Raw genomic sequence first — 14418 nt, 5'->3', positions numbered from 1 at the left:
ATCGTGCAACCCTTTTCTCTCTCATTTTCCACTTTATTGAATATCTACTTTTTTATTAAAAGCCATTTTCTTAAACTTCGTTTGGATTTCTTGATTAAATAAGTTTCAAACTTGCTATTCTAATTTATGAGCAATGTAATTAGTTCACATTCGAAAGAAATGTCTCGCTTAAAACATTTTTCTCGAACAAACTCCGCATTGTCTCGATTAGGCTCCATCATTTTCCCCTTTTCTGACTATTATGAACGTGACGGAATATAGAAAGAAGATGACGACTTGGATTTAATGCGTGATGAGATCAGGAATTTCACAAATATTAGCGTCCCGCTAATAGACCTTTTCTTTTTTTGCAAGGATGATAACTATTTATGTTATTAAATAATTGTATTTGTAATGAAATCAAAGTTCGATTTTTTATCTATTCCCTTCGTCTAATAAAGATAGTCTTTCTTTCATTTTTTGTCTGTATCAAATTATAAGTTACTTTCCTTATTGAAAGTATAGTTAATTTTTTAAATTTTCTAATATGCCCTATTTAATGTACCTTGTTATCACTAAATATGAACTACTCATATTTAAATCATTATTTAATGTAAGGGTATTTACCGAAGTGTTCTGTAGCGTCGCCGCCAAATGTGTTAGGACAATCCAGCCACTCAAAGTTTAAGTTCAATCTATTAGGTTCTTCAATTTGTTCAGAAAAGAAAGGAGAGAGAATGAAAAGACCAGTCTAATAAAAAATGTAATTTAGAACCACAGCATGATCAAGGAACTAAGGACATTTTCAATACCGACAACAGCTCCAAAAAAATGCAATTGCAGTAGCTCCATAACCTATTTTGGTTGATTATACTTTTTTCAGTCAACAACTAGCATAGTCAATTGCCCAACAACATTTTGCCTTGAATTTAGGTCAAAATTAGGAAAAATGTTAAAATGTATATATGTATTTCCAACTATATTAATTATTTTTCTTAATACGTGTGAAAATGAAAGCAACTCTATCTTTGTAGGATGGAGAGGATACTAAATTTGACCTAGAACTTCCTAAATATTTTTTGTATAACAACGTATAATCATATTTTAAATAATTTAGTATTTCACTCAAGATTTTTTAAGGCGACCAACTTCACGTTAGACCTCCCTATTTTACTAAGACAAGCATAAGTAAACTTAATTAGTCGAAAAATCTTCCCTAATCCGGAATCATATAGCAAAAAAAATTTATTCTTTTTTTTTTGAAGACTTTAATAAGGAGTAATTATATTTGTACATCATGATTTACAAATTAGTTTATCGAATGATAATATGAATCATATCAATTGACTTTTTAATATTTTTTTTGCTTTCTCTATCTTCCATGTCGTTGACGTTGAATTTAAAAATCTATAAATACTCCCACCTAAGAGAAAAAAACATGCAAAATCAAATATCTCCTTTTCAAATACCTGTTTCTCCTTTTGCTCCAATTGAGCATTAAAACTAGTAAGTTTAGGAGGAAAAAATTCTGAATAGTGAAAATAATTTGTTGATCGTATTTCTACCATTAACACATTATTTGGCAAATGTATAAATAGCATTTCTAATATAAAAAGAAAAAAGCACAATAAATAAAGTCGTGATGAGGTCATCCTCACATGAACAAGTTGGACATTGACAAAAAAGTTACACACACTATATATAAGGCATGTGAATCGCAGATATTACTAAAAAAAACACTTTCTACGTGCTAACATACTACATTACCCTCCAACCTAGGTGACGAGTCTTTATTAATTAAAATAAAGTACAATGAAAATTAAAAGTCACTAAATTTTGAGAAAATACTAAAGTTTCTTCTCCGAGTCATGAGGTTATCTCCTAGTACCAAGCACAAGCTAATGTTATTGATTTGAAAATTGTGTCCTTTGAAGAAGATATGTAGATACCATATCTTCTTCAAATCAGTAAAATAAGAAATAGTTCATGTTTGTTGTGGTTCAAAAAATTGATTAACTTCTAAGGAATGAAAAGGCTTACAATAATCTCCTGAGCTTTCATTCTTTATTCGAATTTTGGATCATAATTTACGTCAAAGTCAATAATTATTTAATCACACATTTAATGCGACTTACTAGTTTTATCAATTTTTTCAATCTCACATTTAGTTAAGTTTCATCATAATTTACTAAAAATCTAGTTTTACTGCATCAGAAAATGTTTACATAGTAAAACATAGTAAAAAATGTATCCATTTTACTGCATCAGAAAATGTTTACACACTACATGTATGGATAACGTATGCGTTGAAGCCCAACAACTTTAAACAATAATAGTAAGGTAGATTGTGTTTGAGTCCCTTTTTTTTTCTTTTCTTTTTTTTTCAAGGAAAATAGATTTTGTAACAGTGATTTTTTAAGAATGTGCAGTTAAAAATAGTGGTGGTAATAGCCGGCTCAACCCTATTGCCCACAAGCTCCGCTCATGGCAAGCTTATGCTCGGCTCATTGCTAGAGGGCACAAATTTATTTTTTTTCTATAGTAGATAAAACCATCCTCCTCAGGTTTGGGATCGACTACCTAAATTTTGAGTATGCGGAGTTAAAAATAGTACAAAAACAACTTGTCACTTGTACAATTTTGTAAACACATTAAAAACAATATTATAAAATAACAATGTATGATTAATATGGTGAAATTAAATATCACTTACACGACGACATGTAATTTCGACATATTTATCTTGCAATAAAAAATGAGCACCAGTCCTTCACGCAAATTAATACTTTCAAAATATCTTATTTCAACCAGCTCCTGACCTTGAACAGAACCTTCTTACTTATACTAAAAGTAGACATCGAAGCTACAGTGCTAATCGGAAGTGTTGGTAAGTTTTTTGCAATTGCAAAAACCACTGGCCATCATCCTTCGTACTTTCGCCAGAATTTAATCATTTCTTCTGAACTTTTTTTAATTGTTTTGTTATTGAGCATATTATGATTAAAGTAATCAATTAATTCAGTAGGCAATGAGTGTGGACTTGTGTCCAATTACATACGATAGACATACTACTACTAGAGGAACCTATTGTACTTGCATCATATATATACGTATTAATGCATTTAGATAAATTTAATATTTCAGCATGGTCTTCTTCAATATTCAAGGAAAGGGTAGGTGAAGAGGGTACTCGACTAACATTTGCACCCATTCATTCTACATCTAATTCATACATTATACAAAAAGTTTGTTCTAAAGTTCTATAAGTAATAGGAGTATTAAATGTTAAAACTTATGAAATTTGATCAATTACATACTTAGTACCTGATAAATTGTATCAGGGTCCATGATGCATATTAAAAGAAATAGCATAGACAAGTCTTCCCAATATTTTCTAAACTTTAATTTCGTAGAAACTTCACTGAATCGAGATCAATTTTGTATTTATGAAAAATTCTTGCAATTATATAAAGACGTTCAAGAACCATACAATTAGTGAGATAGTGCACTTAGGATAAAATATTTATAGAGTCATAAAAACTTGTCAATTTTTTTTTTAAAATTTTTAAAGCTAAAAGTCAATCAAATTCATTCAAAACCATATCATCGTCGTTTCTAATATGCTTATTATTATATGTATCGAAAATTCCTCGATAAATCTTGATTCCGGACTCAGAAAACAATCGAGCAAACACCGATTTATCTCGACTTGACCCGAGACTTTCGCCTTCACTTTGGACTGCTCTCTTTCTCTCTAACCCCACAAAGGAGAAAGGTGGTGGTGTTTAGCAATCCACAAAGGTATGGAGAAGAAGAAGGAGATATCACAATTGTTGAATCTCACTCACAACCTCACATGACTTCCCTCTCTCTCGATTGCCTCTCTTCTCTCAACTCTTCTCTCCATTGCTGCAACACACACATACACCAAAACGGCTGGGAGATAAATACATATATATAGGTTAGTTTAGGTCACCAAATATGGGCCAAAAGATCTCTAAGTGGGCAGCCATATAACCTAAACTAATGGGCCAATTTCCAACTATATATTAATCACTAAATGATCTAACTAACCAAATAATCATCCAACCCAAACCCGAGCAATCCAAAAGTGTAGTTCGTCTCCGAGCTGAGCCAAGTCCATGGTATCGATAAATAATCCGACAACTGTTTTAAATCATTGCCCGAATTATTGAGTATCAAAAAACCCAACAATCTCCACCTTGATGCCCAATAATTTGCAAGCAACCAAAACACATAGTTTATACTTGCACAATCAAGGTAATCCAATAAAATTGGAATAACAGACCTTACCTCGTGTTTCCAACCTGAAACACATACGATACTTGCTCCATGTACTCACCAGGGCTAAGGTCAAAAATACTCAAGTAGAAACAAGTATTCACAATGGACAAACAATCATGCGATGAAAATATATAGGATAACACACACACAGATCTTTTCAAAATCATGTTCACATAGAACCACAGATTAACACCTAGTTAATCAAACCACGGTCAACCACATATGCAACACATACATAAATAACCCTAAGAAAAGATCTCACCACACTTATCCTATCTCATTCCGTGTTGCTCACACCTCGAGAACACATATCTCCTCTCATCGCCCATCATGCTCACTAAACAGATCACTCAACTCATGTCTAACTGTCAAGTCACAATAGATCATAAGCTCTCGGGATAATCCTCTATCACCACATCACTTCTCCTAACCTACGTGGATAATGGGACTCCACCTTACAGAAGTGATAGAAGTGCATCTCTCACACTCCACCTGATTAGGGTCTCTTTCACAGATAAAGGATTCTACACATTTGATCACATCTTCACTCGCGATCCAAATGTCACACTCCACATCCCCGGTACAAACCACCATGTACCCCTAGGCATCTATACTTCACTTTACCAAAAGGCACACAACACACTGTTAATGCATCTCAAACTCACTATGACAAATCAACACATTTTGATGACCACAAAGGTTACCCTAATCACCAAAGCTCCAAAAAATCCACAAAGAAAATGGCGAAGGTGGCACTCACAAAGAAAAATCGAAGAAAGAGCGGTTACTTCACAATACTCACAAAGGAAGCTCACAAAGATAAGGAAGGTAACGCTAACATGGTTGCCTCGCATAATCTCACAAACCACACAAGCTCACAAAGATAAAGGAGAGAAACGGCTGCCCAACTTTCTTCTCACTACCACACTTTCACACCACTCACAGAGCAAATAGAGTACGCCACAAAACTTAAACCACTATGCATGTAAACATATTACACAAAGTAATAAGTCACTCTAATTCATGCAATTACACGCATCAAACATATTGAAAGTGTAACATCAACATTGCAACAAAATTAAGTGACCACATACATGCAGAAAGGATTACATACAGATGCAATGCAAGAACCAGGTTTATTCTCTCAAAGAACCAGGTTTATTCTCTCAATAAACCTCAATAGGATCACTACTCGACCCTAAAGTCACATTCACCTCATCTCTATTCTCATCTTTCTTTTTATTATCATCCTAGGACAATTTCTTTTCAACTATGCCCAAATTTTACCACAGTTAAAAAACATATTTTATTTTTCGCACTTGCCTTAGACCTATACATACCAACAATACCAAATAATGACCACAAGCAAAGTACTGACACATAATTCACACAGAACAGTCAAGTAAATTTTCTTAAAGTCACATGCAATTCTATCGGTGTAGAATAATTGGTGAAAAATTCACATAGAATTTAAGGCAATTAATTAACACGTAATTCCTAGGTCTAGCAACAAGTAATGATTACCCCAAACCTAATGTCACATCACACAATAACTTCTAACGCGAAAAATAAATAATTAACATACACATTTATTTTAACTGCAACAATAAAAAGCAAAGAATACGATACCGAGCGAACAACGTCTGAAAGTCCATAAATATCGAGAGACGCAAATTCACCACTTCAGGACTATCACTATTTATCCTAGAGTCACCAGCAACCACAGCAACACGAAAACAGCACATGGCACCCGAACGTTGCAAAATCGTCCAACTTTCATTGCATTACTCAAAACTGAAATCCGATAACACCGCAGGGTTCGTATCGTCACCAGTAACATTTTGCCTGAAGATACCATCCCTAGATTCAGTCCCACGCGGCCTCACATGCTTTGTCGAAAATCCCACACGTCGACGCCGGTAATCTGCCACCCTTCCGGCTTCTTCTCCGCCTGCACAGTCCACTGGTGGTGTCCGTTTCACCAAACTCCTTTTGGTTTCACCAGAAAATGTCAAAACAGATCCGGCAGAAATTTGAAAAACTGGACAGCTTCTGCCTCTGATTTTCAGATCCATTTCTGACCACTTCTAGCCCGTTTTTAGCCCCAAAAATCATAGATTTATAAACAACACAAGCTCTGATACCATTTGTAGTGAAAATCTCTCGATAAATCTTGATTCTGGGCTCATAAAACAATCAAACGAACACCAATTTATCTCGACTCGACCCGAGACTTTTGCCTTCACTTTGGATTGCTCTCTTTCTCCCTAACCCCATAAAGGAGAAGGGTGGTGGTGTTAGCAATCCACAAAGGTATGGAGAGAAAGAATGAGATATCACAATGGTTGAATCTCACTCACAACCTCACATGGCTTCCCTCTCTCTCGGTTGCCTCTCTTCTCCCAACTCTCCTCTCCATTGCTACAACACACACACACACCAAAATGGCTGGGAGATAAATACATATATATAGGTTAGTTTAGATCACCAAATATGGGCTAAAAGATCTCTAAGTGGATTGCCATATAATCTAAACTAATGGGCCAATTTCTAACTATATATTAATCACTAAATGGTCTAACTAACCAAATAATCATCCAACCCAAACCCGAGCCATCCAAAAGTGTAGTTCGTCTCCGAGCCGAGCCAAGTCCATGGTGTCGATAAATAATCCGACAACCGTTTTAAATCATCGCCCGAATTATTGGGTATCAAAAAACCCAACATTATAAAATCCAGTTATTAAATGTTCAAATCTCTTGCATGATTTTAATAACAAATAAATGGAGTTTCATCGATGTCCTCCATCACCAACAAATGTTATTCGCCACCCCAAATTCAGCACAAAATTCCTCGAAAGCTTATTTTCTACTAGATGAAATCATGATATATATTAGTGCATCACTAATTCTTAGAAGTTCATTCTTAACATATTTCAAACCATCATGCACAATTAAATAAAAAAATATGACACACAAAACGAATATGAAATAAATAACCACCGAAATCGAGCTATAGAACCTTACACAATTTATTGACAACCGGCTTATTAACACTAACATTATCAAACGTAAAAGAACAAATTTTACTCTCAAAGTGATATTATCTAATAATGCTCACAATAGCGTTATATATTGTTAGCATTGTGGGGAAATTTAATAATTTTAAAAGCAATATTTTTTATGCAAACACCAAAGTGGGTCTATATAGTGTACAGTTGCAACTATATAACATCTTTTATTAATCCATTCCCATATATCCAAAATTAAAGATACAACACTCCATATTTTTATAAATCGATAATCAATTATTTTTTTATATTAATGAAATATTCTATTGTATCAGAACGAAGAGTGTTTTTAGTTATCCCGATATGCCTCAAATGAAAATATTCTTTCACATAGGAGAAGAAATGTTAATAGTCCGCTATTGCTAAAGGCAACTCAGCTCCAACATCGAGCTTTACCATTCTTGTTCGAGCTTTTTCTTTAGAACTAGTTTAGGCTCCGTGTATTGCACGGATTGTATTATTTGAAGGGTGATATTAGCGTTTTGAATGTTAATAATTGTAAAAAGTAAATTATGTTCAAAGTGGGAGGAGTAATGAACAAGTTTTTAATTAGGAAACTGTTGAACAAAGATATGTTTTTATATTCGTAAAAAATGGGATCTTCTTGGTTGTTTCTGTTATCATTTTGAAAGTGTATGTTGTAGTTGGATGGAAATGGAGATCTAGAAGTAAAGCACAAATTGAGAAAAAGCAAGAGGCGCCATTTAGCACTTATATACTACATCTAATATTTTCTGGAAATAATAATTGGTACAATGTTGAAAGTTAAATATTTACATGTCAATTATTTGAACGAAGGGGTAAATAAGCTAAAGGTTTATTAAAGAATGTTGTACATATTTTACTTTTTTTAATGCTATACATTGAGAAAAATAATCTGATAAAGATAGCTCAATTTATTTTTTGGCAGAATATATATGATGAGAAGATTGCACTATCTCTAATTTGGTTTAGTCGTCCAGTGATATATTAGATTTCTCATCTTCTTTTTTTGTTGTCATCTACAAATGAAATAGAGTTAGCAAAAAAAACACTTCTTAAGTGTGAAATAATTGTCCTTTATACCTGTTCCTCTGAACTTATTCCCATGGTATCCATTGCCTTCTTTGTTTCTATATACTCTCTGGATTCATCAAGCTCGTCTAACTCGTAGCGATTTGATTGATTAAATAACGGAACTTTTTGGATTACCCAACTTAATTTTTTTTAATATTCTGAAAGTAAAAAAAAAAAGAGATTAATCTGGAATTAACTCGAAAACATAAGAGAGCACATAAATAAAGATTTTTTAAACAAATTAACATGAAATTAAAAAAATGTGATGGCTTATGTGAAGGACGTGTTGACCTAACAGTTATAGGCAAACTCAATTGAATCCCTTGGAGTAATGTAATCCTAGTTTTCCCTTTTGATCAATAAGAAGATATTCCTTGAATGATGGGTCACATTTATAGGAAGAAAGCGAGCATATTTTTAAATTCTGTTTTGCCACTTTTATCAAAACTAAAGGAGACAACCATCAGCTGATATAGCAAGAAATAAAGAATAAGCTTAGTGCCAATAGCCCTTTTATCAGCCAAGGAAAATTATTCTACTCTGACGAAAAGGCTATGATTGCAAATTTATCATATTCGAAGATTCAAGACCTAATCACTTCAGTAATAAATAGCACCAGGAATCAACCAATTATATGATCACCACTGCCTAGAGAAGCAGGATTGACAAAATTCAATTATATGGACAAGCCATATCTAGAAGAGAGTAGGACAAGAATGGCTCAAAGCCTCAAACAACATTTGCTCTATATGGACTTCGATTTAAATTTTTAAAAGCTTGCAATTAATATGTAGTTTGCTCTGTACTTACCACCAATTCACAATAAGGATAATAATATTGAGGAAACCTCCCAAGAATTTCCACCAGAGATGTTTGAGTTGCATCTAAGAAGAGAAATATCATTTTCCTTACACAAATATTAGGCTGTACGAACAGTGATAAAAAATTACTTCTATTAATTTAATCAATAAATGACTGAGAATAAGGCAAGGGAAATAATTTCTACCTTTTTCTTAACTATCATCACAAATATAGGAAGAATACCTATCCGTGGTTGTGCCTATAACCTGATGATGAATATGTTCTCCAATATTGTTCATCAACGTCTCAAGAAGTTGTGTGATAAGTGTGATTTTGCACACTTATTTAGGTCACAAACATGACTTAATTATGAATAATATGATTGAATTGTGACTTAATTTCATTATATTTGTGAATTGTAGGTAACACCGATGGACATGGTGAAATACACGAGAAAAGACGCGAAAAAGAACTAAAATGACACAGTGTGAAAGTTCAAGGACCAAGATGCAAATACTCAAAAGTTGACCCGATGAAAAAATCAAGAAATTGAGTGTGCCAAATACGAATTGATGACATTTTGGGATGATGGAATGTGAAGAATGAAGAAAAGATGTAAAAAAGTGGAAGATTAAAGTGAAGGGACCAAATTGCAGGAACTGAAAGATAAATTCTACCATGCGGTCGCATGGTAGAAAGGTCGTGCGGCCGCATGAAGTGATGCAGGGATTAAAGATGAAAAAAGAGGATAACCATGCGGCCGCACGAATTAAAACCATGCGGTCGCATGGTACAAATTCGGCGCGAAAATTTTCTTTCCTTATACGATTGAAACACCTATGATAACCTAATTTTTCACGGGATATAAATACCAAAAACATTCTAGAGACGCCGAGAACGTAATTGGAGGCCGAAAAACAACTCTTGAAGAGGATTTAAACGCAAGAACAAAGATTGACAGGAAGAATTTCAAGATTTATTCAAGTTTTATAACCCGGTGATGTCCTATATACAAACCTTGATGTATTTTGTTATCTTGAGCATGCTAGGCTATATTTATTTATGGTAGGAGATCGATGAACCATGTGAATTGAAGTTTAATATTCTAGTTTTGCAATTTGATGTAAGACACAATTTCTATTATGTTGAATGATTTATATGCAATTAAATGTTTCCGCAATTAAGAGCTCGTAATTGTGTGAATTTAAGTGATTTATTCTTGCATTTGAGAGAATTGGAATAGATTTGACATAGTATAAATCATCGTAGGGTCTGATAGTGGATAGAAATATACCGCTATACTCTATGTGAATCTTTAAATGTTCATAAAATTTTATGCATTTTTACATATGCTCTTGTCATAGAAATATAGACCAGTGGTGTGTAGAAATAGGTTTGATACATCTCGAGAGAGAGTATTGAATAGACTTAGGAACATTGATTCGTCAAAATCGAAGTGTGTTGTCATATTGTGAAACTAGGATTTAAAGTGATAATTGCATGGGAATTCGTGATTCTAGCGTATTTCATTCCCAATAATTATAACAAGTGCGTTCTCAACTTTTAGATTTCATTCTCGAGTTTAATTTATTGTTTTGCATATTAATTTCAATTTAATCATAAGTCAAAAAATTGCATAATTGAGGTTCAATTAGGTCTACATCCATTTTGGTAATTTAGTTTCGGTTAAGGCTAAGGTAGATAAAAGTTGAACTAATCAATCTCTGTGGGACGATATTCAGACTCATTGAATCCACTTTATTACTTGTTAATGAACCGTACACTTGCGGTGGTTTAAAATCGAAAGAAATAATTTTGCGAACACTGTGAATCCAACAAAAAAAAAGTTTTATCAATGCTTCAAAGCAAGTGGTCAGGGGAACATATATAATCCACCGCAACTAAAAGAGATCCATCAAAACAAGCAAAAAAATTATATACCCTATAAGTACTTATCAGTACTGTAAATAATTGTGTGTTTGAATCTTTGCTTCTCAGGTATTGTTTATAACTTTTATAACATCTTTAGCTTGTCTGTATTACAAAAATATATAAAATAGTGGTGAAGTGGGTAGTGACATTCCAAAACACAGTTAATGTTAAATTAAACAACACTAACCTTGTCTTAAGAATTAAACTTCATTCAGCAAGATAAAAGTAACTTCAGCACCATTTTACAGACTTAAACAACAAAAACATTTACTCCTTCAAATTCAAAACCACTATAATAGATATTGAAATTGAACATATAGATTATAAAATTAATAAATGAAGATACATCAACTCCTGTTAAAGTATACGTGGATTACCAGCTTACTGAGTTCCTTTAGCTTCTGGTACCAGATGCATCTAGCTAATAGAATAATAGTTAGGTGGGGCTAAATCTTCAAGTTTGATATTGACTATATTCGAAGGAACCAACATTGAGGCTTTTTCCTCATTCCATTTCCCATTTCGTAAAACCTGAAGTTGGAACAGATTTAATGTCTCATATTTGCCACCGAAGAACTTACATTTATTCCAATGTATAGAAATATTTAAAATAAGTGATTTTGAAGCTATGAATATAAGATTATAGATTGAATTTTGATAAAGGAATCTTACTGAATTTTCATAATTTGTTATGGTTAGGATAAACATGGACGTAAAAAATATTCATTGTGACAAATATCTGTGACAATCTTTCGTCTGTATAAACGTATCTTCTCTGGTGAAACTGTTTCTAATGGATATCTGAAAATGAAGCATTCAATGTATTTGAGAAGGAAAACTCCAGAATTTGGCCTATAAAAATTTTTTTTTGAAGTTAGTTTATGTTAATGTTGTAAATGTAAAATAAAATTAAATATTACAGTAAATTGTTGAGATGCTTATCCATTATTTTCACAAGGTAGATACGGTATGATTTCCAATTTCATATGTTTATTTCTATGTTTTCTTAAACTTGGTTTGCCGAAGAAAATGTCTGTAGATATCAATAATGATTGTACTACAGTCAAAACTGGTGCTGTACGTAATTTAATTGCGTCTGGTGTATGAATGTTGTGGCTGCAATCATATACATGAAATTTCCACTTTTGAAAGTTGACAAGAAAAAGAAACCAAATGTTGCCTGAATATGCGGATGGAATCAATAAATAGTTGTATGTTATCCACGGACGAGCAAATACAGGTAATTCTCCTTTTATGTACTATTGTAATGCATTGAAATTACTTGTAGAATGGGCAGCTCCTCCTTTTATAATTGTATACCAATGAACACATTCATTCTCGAATCTAAGGTTCATGATTGCATATTCTTTAGAAAGCGGGAATGATCCATCGTGAATAAGTCTTCTCAATAGCTTTAATTCTATATCAATATGCCAATAAAAAATGTAAATTAGATATATTAATAATGGAGTAAAATTAATTATGATTACTAAAGTTGACTTACCACAATATTTATATCTTTCGTTTGATTTATTATCAGCGACTATTTTCCGTATAGATTGTCGATTTCATCTTTCCAGTATGCGCTGTATAAGAAAAAATTAAATTGTCGTCAAAAAAGTAAAATACAAATTAGAATATTTAAGTTAACGAGGTTAAATTGAATATCTTACTCTGATAGATTTTTTGATATCCATTCTCTAATGTTTTTGTATCTGTCGATGTTATAGTCTTCTAAAATATTAGTTGGCATTGTTGATGGAGATTGTGTCTGTTTCTGCTTACATTTTTTTCTTTCATCGATCTTTCAATGTTTTCTGTATGTTCAGATGTTGAAGGGATTTCGAATTCAACGAGACTTGTATGAGGAGGCACATCTCGTTGTACAGAGGCTACAATTGTTTCCATGTGTGATTTTTAGTCGGATAACTGATTCTGCATATTTCGATTTTGTTCATCAATGTAAGATTTCGTTAAATCAAAACTGGGATCCACATAAGATTGCATGTTAGATTGTATGCCCTAGAAGTAGTCTTGTTGGTCTTTTTGCTGATATTGAAAAAATTGTTTCTGATTGTCAAGAATTATCTGACAAAGAGCTTCTTGCTTTTCAAGAATTGTATGATACTGAGTTTCTTACTTTGTTGATTCTTGAATCATATGTGTTTTTAAGTTGTCGTAGAAACCAAAGACATATTGTCTGTGTATATTAAACATCTGTTCCATATCTTGTTTAGTTACATAGTTTGAACTACCAGAAGAAGTATATTCAATTCCATCTGAAGTATGGAGAGTTCTTTCTTGTGTATGTATGTTATCTACTAGAATTTGTTGTGTTACATTGTCCAATTCACCATTGACAATGTTGTCTAGTGTACGATGTTGGTTGTCAATTGGTAGCAAAAGATTTGTATACCAGAATGTTTCCAATTCTGCTTCGGTAGGATTTAGCATTGCAAGTACTGTAATCTATAATTGTAATAAAATATCATATGTATTTTTTAAAATTTATTTATAAAGAATTAAATATATATTTAATTGTATATTGAAATAAACATACCTCTTGAGCAGCCAAAAATTATCTAATAACATGTTCCGTTAATACTATTTGAGGATGTCATTTATGCATTCGTGGACATTTTAAGCTTGTACGGATACGATGATCGAATTGTCGTCCAATTTGAGGGAAAGCTTCATATATCCAATACTAAATTATAAGTAAAAAGAAATATTAAAATTTTTATTAAATTATATGTAATGGGAAAAAAATGAAAGAAAAATACCTGGAATGCAAGCGAATAACCATGCAACGAATATTTACAGTTTGTTTGGTCATTTTGTTATATTCTTCGTACTCTTTGAAGTTGTAATTCTTGTAATGAATTTAATAAAACAAAGTATGTCTTACGTCTCCATTGATACATAAGGAACTCATCAAGTTGTTCAACCATTCCAAGAGTTCTGAAATCGATGTGTCTTCCAGTTAGTTTTAAAACGCATTCGACGAACATAACTAATCCCAACTTAAATTCATCTTCTCGATTTTGACATATATGAAATACTTCAGAAAGTCTTATCATAGTAATTCTCTTTGAACCATTGAAGTATTCATCCCTAAGTTGAGTATTATTAAAATTGAGATTAACAGTAACTTCATGGCATGGTAATCCAGTGATTAGACAAAATTTTTGCAGGTCAAAACGAGCTACATGATCGTATAATTGTACCCAAACTTCGTTATTTTTATTGCAATTTATAAGTCTCATTATGAACTC

The sequence above is a fragment of the Olea europaea genome, unplaced genomic scaffold (assembly GCF_002742605.1).
Source record: "Olea europaea var. sylvestris unplaced genomic scaffold, O_europaea_v1 scaffold1025, whole genome shotgun sequence".
Lineage (NCBI taxonomy): Eukaryota > Viridiplantae > Streptophyta > Magnoliopsida > Lamiales > Oleaceae > Olea > Olea europaea.
This window is presented reverse-complemented; position numbering follows the sequence as displayed.